Source organism: Chamaea fasciata, unplaced genomic scaffold (genome assembly GCF_029207755.1).
Source record: "Chamaea fasciata isolate MVZ Bird 193981 ecotype frontalis unplaced genomic scaffold, bChaFas1.0.hap1 SCAF_2, whole genome shotgun sequence".
Classification (NCBI taxonomy): Eukaryota; Metazoa; Chordata; class Aves; order Passeriformes; family Sylviidae; genus Chamaea; species Chamaea fasciata.
This window is the reverse complement of record NW_027094087.1, coordinates 24016602-24030142: the sequence shown is the minus strand read 5'-3', so window position 1 is coordinate 24030142 and position 13541 is coordinate 24016602. Positions and strand designations below refer to the sequence as shown.

The 13541-nt window shown below is 42.0% G+C and overlaps 1 protein-coding gene across 1 annotated transcript in view; it reads left to right on the top strand.

The window, feature by feature from the left end:
* The window catches only part of LSAMP (limbic system associated membrane protein), a 993127-nt gene that overhangs the window by 18017 nt on the left and 961569 nt on the right, over positions 1 to 13541 (top strand). The gene's annotated exons all lie outside the window — the stretch shown is intronic.

Below are 13541 nucleotides of genomic sequence, written 5' to 3'. Positions count from 1 at the left end.
GTAGTTTAGTGATAATATTTCATGTGACAAGGATAACACCTGCCATTTCTGCAGTCAGGGTAAGATTTAGACAGGCCATATAAACACTTCAGGTACATGTTCTCTCAAACCTGACATAAACAAATTGATGTTTAGTTTCCAGAACCAGGTGTTCCTGAGCATTGTTAGAGAAAATAGAACAAGGATCTCCCTTCTGTTCCAGCAGTGCTTGTCCTAGCACTGCACATTGTTTTGTTATGTGCAGTGATGCTTGACACCTCTCTTCAGCTTAGCAGGCAACCGAAAGGACTTACCCTACAGTGCGCTTTCTCATATATTTTAGGAAGGATCAGTAGAAACTCTGGACAGCAGTTGAAGCTTTTCTGAGATTCTGGTTCATTGCTTGCCTCTTGAAATTATTGTTGTTTCTCTGATCGTGTCCCAGTAGGACTTCTGTTTTCTTCTCTGTACCATGTAAGGCAACACAGTGACAGTGAGAACTTCATTGATCCAACTAGGAGAAACACAAACGATGGCAAAAGTTTTGTTGTTTAAAGATAACTGAGAACTGCAGAGGAGGGAGTTGCTTTTGCTGTGGTGAAATAAATTATGTTCTCTCTCTGAGAGAACAAAAAAGTGACCATGGTTTAAAAAACCTCATGCAAGTATGAGTAACCGAGGGCTTAGTGCTAAGAGGCAAAACTTTGGGGTCCCAATCAAGGTTTGTCTTTAATAGGAACTATTCCTGTCTCAGCACATCAATGTCCTCTTCTGTTAAAGGAGTAGAGGGACTCTGTAGAATTTTAAGAAGAGGTTTCATCTAGTCAGATTCTGAAGAAGTACAAAGAATGTCAGATTATGAGTTACAGGAGAGAAGATTCAGCATGTAACTTCTAGCTTCAGTCCTGGATGCATAGGAGGTGAATGGAGGGTAAAGGAGGCTGGAAATTAAAATAAGCCAATATCCTAAACTATATTTTAATTGAATTTTCAATATCTTCACCTTGGATATTATCATAGTAGGCATTAAACCCATGTACATTATTCTGTAACTGTATACCATGTACAGTAAAAGCACCAGTTATTAAAATGGGAGAGTATAAAAAGCTCTTTCAGAGTGCCTTCAGAATTTCCCAGTACTGTTGCTTATGCAATATTTTCTGTTTCTGAAAGCTTAGAAGCCTGGAGTTAAGTAGAGGAGAAGCCTTTTTAGGTTGGCACGGCAGTTCCTACCCACTTGACCAGTGCAAGTTCTTTCAGTACAATGACAGTTAAAATAAGCCCACTCATATCCATGCTGTTTAATTACAAAGGAAAGCCACAGCATTTCAGAACAGAAAGATATGGGTTTGTTAAGATACTGGACTGATCCTCAGGGGGAGCTGAGCTTAATTCCTGCCTTTGCCACAGGCTCTCTTTAAGTCAGTCAATTAATCAGTTTGTGCCTTAGCTTACCTGTCTACACAATGAAAATGAAGACAAAGGAAGTTCCAGCCCCATCTTCCCCCATACATAAAAGATACTGTCTTTGTGATGGATTCCAATCTTCTCTCTGTTCTTTTATTGCTGTTTGGTATAAAGGTGTCTTCTTTCTAGGAGGGAAGTTTTTTTGTGTGTTTTTTTTTTTTTCCCCTCCTAGTGTTTCTCTAGCTACATGGATTAATGTGGTAGTATACTGAGTAAAGCTAAAACAAAGTCTTTGCGATAAAAATTTGCACAAGTTAAATCTATTGGATAATTCGATCCATCTTGTCAATTATGCTCACCTATACCTTGTGGAGCAGAGTGGTAGTCTGTGAGTAGTTAAGGATGTGATTGAATTTTCATTATAAGGCTAATATTTGTTCCTTGGTGCTCATCACAGGCAATAAAGAATCAGTCAGTTTGGGGGATGACTTAGCAGTTTTTTAATGAAGTTGAAGTCAACTGGATGATATTTTCCCAACTTTTATGTGTAAAAAACCAAAAAACCCAAATATAATCTATGAAATTTTATCTGTATAAATATTAACGAAAGCATAAAGAATTTCTTTCCACTTTTATTTGTAGTAACAACAAAGAAAAAGGGAGAGAAAGCAAGGCATCTTATTTTCCTGCAGTTGTTGATTGCAGATGAACACAGTTGGATCAAGACATGTTGACTAGGTTTTAATTTTAAAAGTTAGGATTCCAAATAATGAGATCAAAATGGTTCATTGACTTGTTCCAGTGAACAACTTCTTGAGGTTAGGCTTTCATTAAAAAACTATGTAATGCTGTCTTTAACACTGTCTCTATCCCTTTTCCCATATCAAGAGGAAGTTTGCTCTAATCACAATTCCCTGGAGAGGTCTTTTATTGGTGAAAGGCAAAAAGTTTCCACTAAATGCTAATTAGAGAAGCTGATTGGAAATTGCCACTTCTGTAAATTGGCATTTTTCATACACTTTACAATCCCTGGGCCTTTTCTTTGGTGGGGGGAAAGGTGAGACAATTACCCTTCTGCTCTAACTTGCTACATCCAGGGTGATGTAAGAAGGATGGTCACATCTCCTATTTTGCTCTTCAGACATCAAAGATCACGGCCAGACCACTCCTCTTTGGCTCTCCTCAAAGTTGTAAAACCTGCACCAGTGTGGACTGGCTGGATCACACAAGAGCACAGATCATGATGCACTCTTGATGCAGAAAGAAACAGAGAAAAAGAATATGCAGAAAAGATCAAAAGGAAAGCTGTGGAGCTGGGCACATTTGTGCCTTTCCTGGTTGGCCAGAGTCACATCTGTGGCTTACCAAATGCACTGGGGTTTATTGCAAAATCCTTTTAAAAGGAGCTATGCATTTCTTGCCTTTTTCAGGTTTTTCAAGATGTCTTGGTGAAACAAAGGTCCTTCAAAGCCACCCTCAACCAGGGTTGGCATTTTGTTGTATTTGCAACAGCGCGATGAAACAGTGTAAAGGTTGCCACGCTTCTCCTTTATTTTGTAAGAGGAAGCAAAAATCTTCAGTGACAAACTATTCTTCTTATATTTAGTGACAAAGACTGGAAGCAATTCTGTTCAGTCACTGAACTCACCTTGACTCCTCTCATGCAAATGCCATAATTCAGAAGTTCTTAAACAGCGGTGTGCAATGCACAGCCATTGCCTATGGATCTGTACCATCTGTAGTGTTTTCAGTGAACTGATGGCAAAGGTGCAGGGTATCACCAGGGAAACAAAAGGCAGGCTCTGGATTATCAATTCAGTCATTCTGGAGCACTGGCTTCTTTGCCAGGAACAAAGCTTCTGTATAACTGGTCTACTGTATAATTAGTGACTAATGGAAAAACAACTACCAGTATATTAATTGTTATTGTAGCTGTATACAGAGCATTGTTCTCTCTGTGACAGACATATAAATTGTGTGCAACTGTGTTGTCCTTTCCAGAGTAGCTCTCTCTAGAGTTAGGTGTCAATAATGAAATGCAGCTGTTCCTCGAGGATGGATAATGTTATCTCTAAGGGCTTGTCTAGGTAGAGCACACAGGAAAGTTGATCTGAATTAAGTAACAAGGTGGGTTTCAAGTGGATTATGTAAAATGTATTAAACTGATGCATGCACTCACACTTGTTTGGAGTTAAAAATGGCCTTCATTTGATTTAGTTTAATTTTCTTTTAAAGGGAATCCAACTAAATTGAATTAAAGCCACTTTAATGCTGGCTGAAAGTGTGAACGTTAATTTTCCTGTGATCCATAGTAAAAGTTCACCATGTTATTTTCCTAAGAAGAGGGCAAAGGTTCTCTTGGTATTCCTGGACATTGCGCTGAGCAAATGTGAAAGTTGCTTTGAGTATTCATTTTAATACTCTGAAACTCAGGGTGAGTTCCATGCTTTCATACTTTTAATTTTTTTCTTTTTTTTTTGACCCTCCATTGAATCCCTTGTACAACCAGTACAGAAAGCTAGTGAAAGTGTACATTTTAATCATTGTTGGGTTTTTTTTGTTTGTTTGGTTTTTTTTTTTTGTTTTTTTTTTTTTTTTTTTTTTTTTTAAAGTCCTGGAGACTTAAATCTTCCATGTAGTGAAATGGAAGCACAGGAAAGATAAGTTATTTACCCACAGAAACCCAGCATGAGCTGCCTGTAGAATACAGCCTGAGATCTGTTGTGGCTGGCACTAATACCTGTCTTCTTAGAGGAAACTTTGCTCTTAAGCTGTGAAAGGAACCTTTCAATCTTCCCAATATGGGCAGCCTACCTGATGTGTGTGCTGTTGGACGTCTTTTTGGAAGGCTTGCTGAGAACTGATGTTTCCATGCCGGAAGATCATTTCTTCTGACCTACAGCATTAGCTACTCACTGGGTCACACAGGCACACAGTGAGTTTGGGACTCTTGTCACTGTGCAGTGTGGCTGAGCTGACAGCATGGGAGAAGAGCAGTTGGAGCATGGGGAGGAAGAAAGCCAAACCCTGAGATCCCTTTGTAATGCAGAAAGCTTTTCATGAAGTCATGTTAAAATGAGCAGGCAGGCCATGCTTCGAAATGAAATAAACCTTAGGAGCCCTGGAGTTTTAATGTACTGTTGATAAATGGATTCTGTTTTTATTCATCCCATTCTTGCATGATGAAGAAAGAAACTTTTTCTGTGAATTGACCTGTGTTACTTTCAACTCTGCCTTCCTAGAAAAAGCTGCAGTGAGCTCTCAATTCCGTGACTAGTTAATCCTGGCTAGGAGTTAGGAAGACCATTGGTAATGACAGCCAGAATTGCATTAATGGAGGAGAGCTGTATTCAGCAAATTCGGTGAAGAATTCCCTTTATATTTCTTGTAACATAGTTCTACATTTCCTTAATGCAACACAATACGCTTGTCTAAGTACTTAAATCTGTATGGGCTCTCTTCTGTTTATTAGAAATAGCAGAGCCAATTTTTATACACATCATGAACAGTGTGTCAGAGGCTAATGAGAGCATGTATTTTGGTTTGGGTTTTGCCATCATGAGAAAGGCAGTGTTTTCTTGAACACTAACAGATGCATTTCCGGTGTTTAACAATAGAACCTCAGCTTAAAAAGTCCAGGCATTGTTCAGATGCCGCTGTCAGCTGGAGAGATGTCACCTAGAATAGAAGAGACATAAAACTGCAAGCCCAAAAATCCTGTGCTGCAGCCTCTGCAGAGCAGCCTTTGTATTGTTTCTGCATCTATGGGTCTGAACTCTTTTCCAAATTCACAGGTGAGGAAGTTTGAGTTCACCCCAGCTTTCAGTAGGTCTGTATTTTTGGCATCTCCTGTCTTTTAAGTGTTCAGCCTGTCGGTGGTCTCACTGGTTGCTTTGTCATGTGGTTTGGATCTAGTGTTTAGAGAGTTGAGAAGGAAAAATGCACCAACCACCTGACAGTCAAGAGCATCAATAATGCTCTGCCATTTTGTACTCAGCCATCTTCAGTGAATGCCAGTGGCACCCTGTGCTTGAGAAATTTTCTCATGCTGTATTGTTATGTTTCTGGTATGTTCAGGCACAGGCTCAGCTTTTGGGTTTTGAGGTTAACCTTCTGTTGTATGATTGTTGGTGTGCTGCTTTCTTATTTGTGGTCTTATTTGTTGGCATGGCGGTCATTGTTAAGAGGTACCACCTTGCAGCAAGTCACATGCTCCTGTGTGCTCTACGTCCAGGAGAGATGGCTGGCTGGTTTTAAATCAGATATTGCTGTGAGGTCCTGTGATATGCAATGACTTTTTAATGAGAACCATTTTATATCCTAATAAATTTGAGGCCAAATTTCATTGTTTGTTTTCCAGCTGTAAGAATCCTGGAAACATCCCCTGTGATTGCACAGTAGTTAATTTGTACCCCAGTCTGGCACACACAGCAGGTCTCTATTGTTTTAGGTAGACATCTGAGGCACAGGCACCCTGACTCATGAGGAGGAGGAGAAGCTAATGCAAATACTATGTCAATGGTTGCACAGAGCTTATAGGATATAATTTGCTGCAGTCTGACATACTCATGGAAATTGCCAAGAATGTAGTCTTTTGTTTTCTGTGCTGTAGTCCTAGACTTTTAAACTCTCAGTTTTTCTACAGGGAAGATACTGTTCTGCAGATCGTCTCATACTGGCTGATACTAAGATTGTCTTTAGAAGAAACACTCTATTTAGGCAGGTCAGAAGACATTCTGTCAAGTGAAGGATTGGAGACTCCATCTTCTGATATGATTTAGGAATAAACAGATACAAATATAATGAGATTTTTTTTTTTGGTATCTATTTAGTTTTACTTGTGGATATTTCTTTATTTTGCTTTAAACTTGGCTTTTTGTCCACTAGATTTTAAAGATATTATTAAGGCATTTAAATAGCCTTTAGGAATCTGGGCTTTGGCACTCAGGAGGGCAGAACCGATCAGCTGCCAATCAGATTTGAGCTCTGATGCATCTTATTTCTGAAAATGAGTCATCAGTCTGTGAAATGCATGGGGCATTCAGTGAGAAGTAGCTTGCAGAGACCTCTGAGGTAAAAGAGAGGAACCCAAGGCAAAGGAGAGAGGAAAGACAAGATGGTGGAATTGCTGACTTTCAGTTCCATGGCTTGAGTCCTGGCCTGAACTATTCTAGAAAGCAATCAAAACACCCTTGTCTATAGCGCCCTAACTTCAAGGGAGCTCATTGCTACTAATCTTGCTCGCCTGCAGCCTCCCTGTGACAAGTATGCATAGATAGGGCAACAAAGCTATAGTGACAGATTTAACAGGGTAATGACTCTTAGTGCTTTCTTGGTAATCTTTGTTTTGTGTTCCTAAGTCCATAATTACAGTTCAAGTAAACCAACAGAACTTAAAATCTGCAAGGCTCTGAGTGTTGCCTTTGATTACTAAGAAGAAAAACCTCATACTGGCCTTTTTGGTACTTGTTAAACGCATAAATTTAGGTAATAATTATGTATGTTTCTACAGGGCCTTTGTTGCTTAGGGTTATGATTTTTTTTTTTTCTTCCCCAAGGGAATTTCCTATTTTTTTCACACATCCTATGTGTTCTCCCACACAGGATGGGATGCTCAAGAGACTTGTGAGTTTGCAAGACCTGACAAGCTCTGGAAGGGAGCAAGTGGGGTCCTGGTTATTTTAAATCTTGGGTTTTATTGCATGTAAAGCAGTCTTGAATACTGTAACTCACTTTTCCTGCCTCTCTTTCTTGGACTGTAATCTCTGGAAGCAGATAAATCCTGGAAGTGGCTACTACATGAATGAGGAAGGAGAGTTTTTTTCTGTAGATTGATCATAAGTGGTGCAAATAAAATCGGCTATTTGGTGCTTAAGCTTCAGTGACTTCTTGCAGTTGGATAGCTCTGGAAGGGAGAGTGTGACAGGATAGCTCCATGGATGGAGACAGTAGCAAAACAGAGAGGGAACAGAAAAGGAGACCTAGAGAGCCGACTGAGCCGAGACCTTTCTCTTTGTAGGTCACACAAGCCTCGCCTGCAGTGTCATTCCTAGAAAAACCAGATTACTGTAGGATTGATCGGCTGAGGCCAGAGCTCAGATGTAATTTTCTCCCATCTCATTCAGAAGAGCCCCAAGTAATTGATTTGGTGTGTGTGAGTGCAGCCTGCACAGCACAGCGATGGAGGGTGTGGCTGTGTCCTGCTCCAGCTCATTTAACTTGCGCCTGACCCAGGGCTATGGCAAATTAGGGTTTGTCCCTTTGAAGTGGAAAGCAGCTTCCGTTTACAATATGCTGACTGCATTATCAGTGATCAGCATGCAATGGAGAGAGAGCCCTCACAGAAACAAGTCCTCCAAAGGGACTCGATTAGATGGCAGAGAGATGCAAACAGCAAACTCAAAACATTGTGCCAGTACAGGTTGTGTTAATCTGCTTGTTTCTCCAGCCAACAAATATTTGAGTTCTTTCTACCCACATATTTTCCCTGGTAAAACTTCTGTAAATATTCACATGTATGCCCTGGGCCCAAGTGGGTTATTTGGGTTTGAATCTAGAACTCTGAACTGCATTGAATGGATAGTGGTAGAAAATGGAAAATCAGTAGCCAGTCCAGTGTACAGGCACAGATCTGAAAGTCAGGCTACTATGGCTTAACCTGCTGCTGATGATTAGCTGGGTTGCAGTAATTCCCTACTTTTAACCTATTCCATTGCTCTCCTGATGCACCTGCCAAATAGGAAGGGTATTTGGCTGGAGTCAGAATGTTCAGTTCCACTGCATTCATCTACCACAGGCTTCTTCCTAACCTCCATCATTTGTTGGCAATGGGATGATAATACCCAGGCATTGTTCCATATATACTAGATTGTTTGTACATCATGTGATCTCCGAAAATGGTTATTTATGCCTATTATACCTTTTAACAGCTGTTAATGGTGGGGGGGAAAATCAACCAGGATATTGACCGTCTTTCATGTTTCAACTCTCCCTTACACAAACTGGGAGAAAGCTTTCTCTGATCCATTCATATGAACAAATCTCAGCTGGGAGCACCAATTGCAGCAAAGGCAATGCATTATGCATAGAAATAAATTTTTATAGCCATATCACCTCGACTACAAGATCACCCATTCTTATCTTCTCGTGCCTCTTTGTCTTTGCAAATTAGATATATGTATAACAGTTCAGTCAAGATACCTAGTTACAGATTGGTGCGTCCTCCCAAAGAGGGAAATGCAAACCTCTGCTTCTGGCTCTAGCTGGAGTGCTAAGGATAGAATCCTCCTCTATGGCACTGATTTTATTTTGCAGCCTATCCATGGTGGTTCTCAAGTGCTTATCTCTGTAGCTATAATGATAGGGAAATGTGCCACAAGTTTTATAGGCTGGGGGATACAAGTATTTTTTTTTTAATTATTTAGGGATTTCTTGCTGTTTTGGATGATCTGTTTCAGAGCCACTTCTATTTTTTATTACTCTTTGATTGGCAAGATGAGTGTGTCAGTGTTATGAGTTTTTCAATTTTTGCAGTAGGAAGACCTTTAATCCAGCCTTCCAGCAGGGAAATCAGTTGAAATTCCCAATGACATGTGAGTTCTATCTGAAGGAAGGCCTTGTAGGACTGGGGCCCAATTATATTACTTGACGTTTTACATAGTGGTATCAGAATGCCTGTCTAACTAAAACAAGACAAAACCTGACTGGAGACAGCCTGCAACACAATAAAATAATAACACCACACGACAAGCCAATTACTTTACTGGTAAATTGCATAGAGCAAGAATCTACCATCCATGTCTTCTGGCTGTTGGTTTTGGTTTTATCATTTCATATTTGTCAGTTCTAGCCAAAAAGGTCCCCTTTCCTGAAGATGACCAACCAGTTCCTGTTTCCAAATGTCTCTTTCAGTTTAATTAGATTTGGCATAGGAAGCTTTTAGCAATAGTTGTCATTTGTGGAAAGTTGCATTGGTCAGACAATGCTTTTGCTACTTCTCTCAGGTTAGCATTTAAATAAGCATTAATAGTTTGAAATCTCTATTTCTGGCTTGTTCTTCATAGAATTCACATCCCTGCCTAAAAGAAAAGAGGGTTGTTAATTTTCGAGTTTTTCTCAATGTTTCCTTAATTTGATTTCCTGTTTTTTTCCCCCTCCAGGACAATGTTTAGCATCTATACACTCAAAAATGAGAGTTTGAGGGTGGTTTTACACGACTCCACTCTGTTAAGCAGAGATGCTCATTATGCTCTACCCACAAAATTGTTCTATTGTTTTTCAACTTACTGCAGCAGAGATGCTAAAAATAAACTATTTGGAGAATTATATTTTGTTATGAAGAATATGGATGTCTCTAATGGTACCCTGTCCCCTAATTGCTTTGCCAGAAGGCCTGACAAGTGGGTGCATTCATACATTTATACTTGACAACCGCATTCAGCTTCCTGCTAAATAAGTTTGCAGCATGTGAGGCACTTGTGGAATGAATCCTCTTCCAACTTCTTGCCAACAAGCAGCACCTATGCAAAGCAGTCCCTACACTGTGCCTTCTGCAGGCAGTTGGGAGAGGGAAAAAAAGGTGGCAAGCCACTTTCTATCAGTGCTGGGACCAAGTGCCATGGGCAGAGCCCTGTGCCTGTAGTCTGGGGAATACATGTACCGCTTTCCTAGCCCTTGGTGCTGCCTGAAAAGTGCATTGATTGATCCTTGGCACAGGCAAAGTGGGGGCCTGCAAAGAGCCCCTGAGCCCACAACCCGCCGCGGAGTGGGGTGGCACCGCAGTCGGCATCGATCCATGCCTGAGAAATCGGCGGCCGTTGTATTATATAATTATTGATGTAGCTGGAAAATGCCACAGGCGAAGTGCAGCCCGCTGTTTGTTATGCTGCATTGTCTCTCTCGTCTGCGTTGGGCCTCTGTGTTTTGCCTCTTCTGTTCCCATTGCATGTTTATTTATACCGTGTGCCTTTAGCTTTCATATTTCTCCTGTGAATCCAAGTTGGAAAAACCAGCTCTAGTTTTTGTTCAGGAGAAGGAGGGGTGGACTGTGAAGGAAATGAATTCCTCTAGACACTCCTGGAGGCCCTAAGCTGAATACAAAAACCAGGGAGAAGGCGTGAGCAGGGAAGAGAGGCTTGGGAAGAAGAAGGCCCTTTTTATCTCAGCGGGGCCCACAGGGACTGCCAATCTTTTGATAAAAATGTAGACTTTAGAAGCAGCCGTAATGTACAGCCTCATCTATCATGTGGTTGGGACAAATGGGTTTAGACCTAATTTGCAGTAGCAATTAACTGAAGTCCAGCCAAACCCTGTAGAAATCCTTTAGGGTCATGTGCACTTGGTTCCTGTGCGTGGCCAGGAAGGGGTGAGGACAGGCCATCACAGGCTTATGGTGCAGGAGAACACTCTCCAACAGCCCAGGAGTGAGGAGAGCTGGGCGATGCTGCCATCAGCCCCAGAGAGGTGTCTTGTACTGAGCCTTGCTAATGAACTTCCCTTGATGAAACCATAAAGAGACAGGTTGAAGGATGGATCTAAGGTGTCCTGCCAAAGGTGGAAATAGGAAAGCAGAGACTAAAAGAGGTTGGCAGAGCTAGGAAACCCTCAGCTGGGGGGATAGCAGGCAAGAGGAGGGAGGCAGCGGCAGAGCTGGTGTGAGGAGCCTGCAGCTGGAGTAATGTGTATGTGAGCACAGAAGTATTTTATGTGGAAGGTTGCCAGTGCAGCAGTGAAGGGTCAGATTTTTTGAGGCAGACAGGAGGTATCTGAAGGCAAAGCCCATGGTGTACCACAATGTATGTGTGAGACCCTCACAGCATGACCCACTCCATGCCTGGTGCTAACACGTGCCAGTACTCACTCACTTCCACTGGAGCAGCATTATTAGCTGAAATGTAAAGATAAAAGATTACAATGTGCAGGATTAAATAACTGCATGGACTCCAGGTATCTGCAGGGCACAGTTCTGTCCTAGTCAAGGGAAGACAGACTGGCTGAGGATGTTGGGATAACGGGGCCTTTTCATTAGGAAAGTCTGATTCATTTCCAGCATGTGCTATGAGTTACCAGTGTGTGAGTATGGGACTGCCCTCTCCTGGAGGAAATATGCTCTGCTCTCCTCTTTTGCTTTCACCATTCATGAAAATTTTTTTTAATTTTGTAGTATAAATAAGGTAGAGATTGAATGAGTAGTCTCTTTTGTATCATGCAGGAGTGCTCTTGACCCACTTCACCATATACCATAATTGTTGTGTGGCTGATAGCTGTGGGATGGCAGCTACCAATAGTAGTATTTGAGCTGTACCTCAAAATGCCTGAACTCTGGGAACAGGCCAGTGCTGGGATAGGAAGGTTTCCTTCTGTGAAAACAACTGTTTAGGGTCAGCTGCTTGTTGTTCCATGGGTCTGGGCTTCAGCAGTGACTCTTGGCTACCCAGTGGCAAAGCATAAGCATCCTGCAGGGTGTACTGGGGCTAAGTGAAAACTCTGTTTAGCTCAAAATCAGTGCACTGGTGTAAAGATGCACCTAAGCTTAATTTCACAACCAGAGGTGGTTGGTGAAGAAAAGCAGAGGGACAGGGCCTTTCCTGGAACTGTTCAAAAGGTGCTTAGATATGGCACTTAGGGACATGGCTTAGTGGTAGACCTGCATTAGGTTAATGGTTGGATTTGATGATCCTAGAGGTCTTTTTCAACTTCAATGGTTCTATGACTTTGTAACATTCATGTTCCACAGGTGCAGTTGCTGAAGCCGCCTGGGTCTACAGGCTTCTCTAGCACCAATCTGCCTCTGCAGGCAATACAGCTTTTTCCTTGGGAAAGTGGTCAGGCCACAGCCGGAAATCCCTCTATGGCACCGGTGGGTGCTCTCTGAGCACGGGGAAGAACTTAGTTTATTCCCCAACCTGCAGCCACCATTGGGGTGATATTTTAAATCAGTGCTTTTACTGCTGTTCAGAGAGGGCCTATTTCTACTTGACATAGCACCGCAGTGCTGCTCCTGCTCCAGGATAAAACACGGTGCCACCCCACACCTCGGAGCAGCCGTGCTGCTGCAGGGAGGCAGCAAGTAATCAGCAGAGATTCACTGAGGGCTGCGATGCTGTAAAATAGCCTCTCGGCACAAGATACAGGGAGGCGCTTACCCAGGCGACAGGGAAACTATACATTTCCTTTTGCCAATCCATTAATCAAAGCGCCTGCAGTTCCCATTCCAGGGAGGCAGGTGAGACGCTAATAAATATTGAGCATTGAAACTTGATCCGTATCCAGGCTCTCTCAGCATTTTCATAAATAGGAAGTTGCAAAACAATAAAATAAACCCAGTCTGCTTCCCGGCCGCTTCTCTGTGAGCGCTTATTTGTGGCTGCAGGGCTGCGCAGCTGGCAAGGCTGGCTGGGCTCTGGCTGGGGATGAGGGGCGGGAAGCTGAGGCTGGCTCTCTGGGAAGAGGGAGGTTTACCTTCTCCCTCTGCTATCGATGGATCATGTGTGACCTGCAGCTGGATTATTCCCTGACGCTGCAGCTGTGGCAAGCTGTTTTCTCAATGTCCCCTTTGCACCGGCTTGATCTTATTACTGGTGATGGCCTTGGAGTCGATGCAGAGTTGGTTTCACATCTCAACAGAAAGAAAGCAGAGGAAGCCCTTTGCCAGGCCTGATGCTGCAGTCCTTGTTTGCTGAGTAGCTCCATTGATTTATGCAGGACTATTCAGATAAAGAAGCATTTTGTGTTATATTGCTTTTTTCAGGGAACTCTTTCAGCTAACATAACTTTCATTTTTTCTTTTCAGCTGTTTCTTAGCCTGGTTTCATACAGAAACATACCTTCTATAAGCATAGTGTCTGACTGTCTTTCAAATTCCTGTAATGACTGAGTATCTTGACTGATTTCAGCTAAATTGAAATCTCAAAGACATTTACTCCTTGTAGTTTTCATGAAAACAGGAGGAAAGTGACCTTATTAGCTCAGCAGTTGCATGAACTCAGCTGTATGCTTGGACAACAGAGACTTCATCCAGAAGAAATGTTAGCAATGTGGAAGTAGTAGGAAAGACCTCACTCAGATGTTTCTCCCCTCAAAAAAATCCCCCAAAACAAAAACATATTACCCTGCCCAGAAAAAAAATTAGCCTAAATAATTCCACACTTACCACC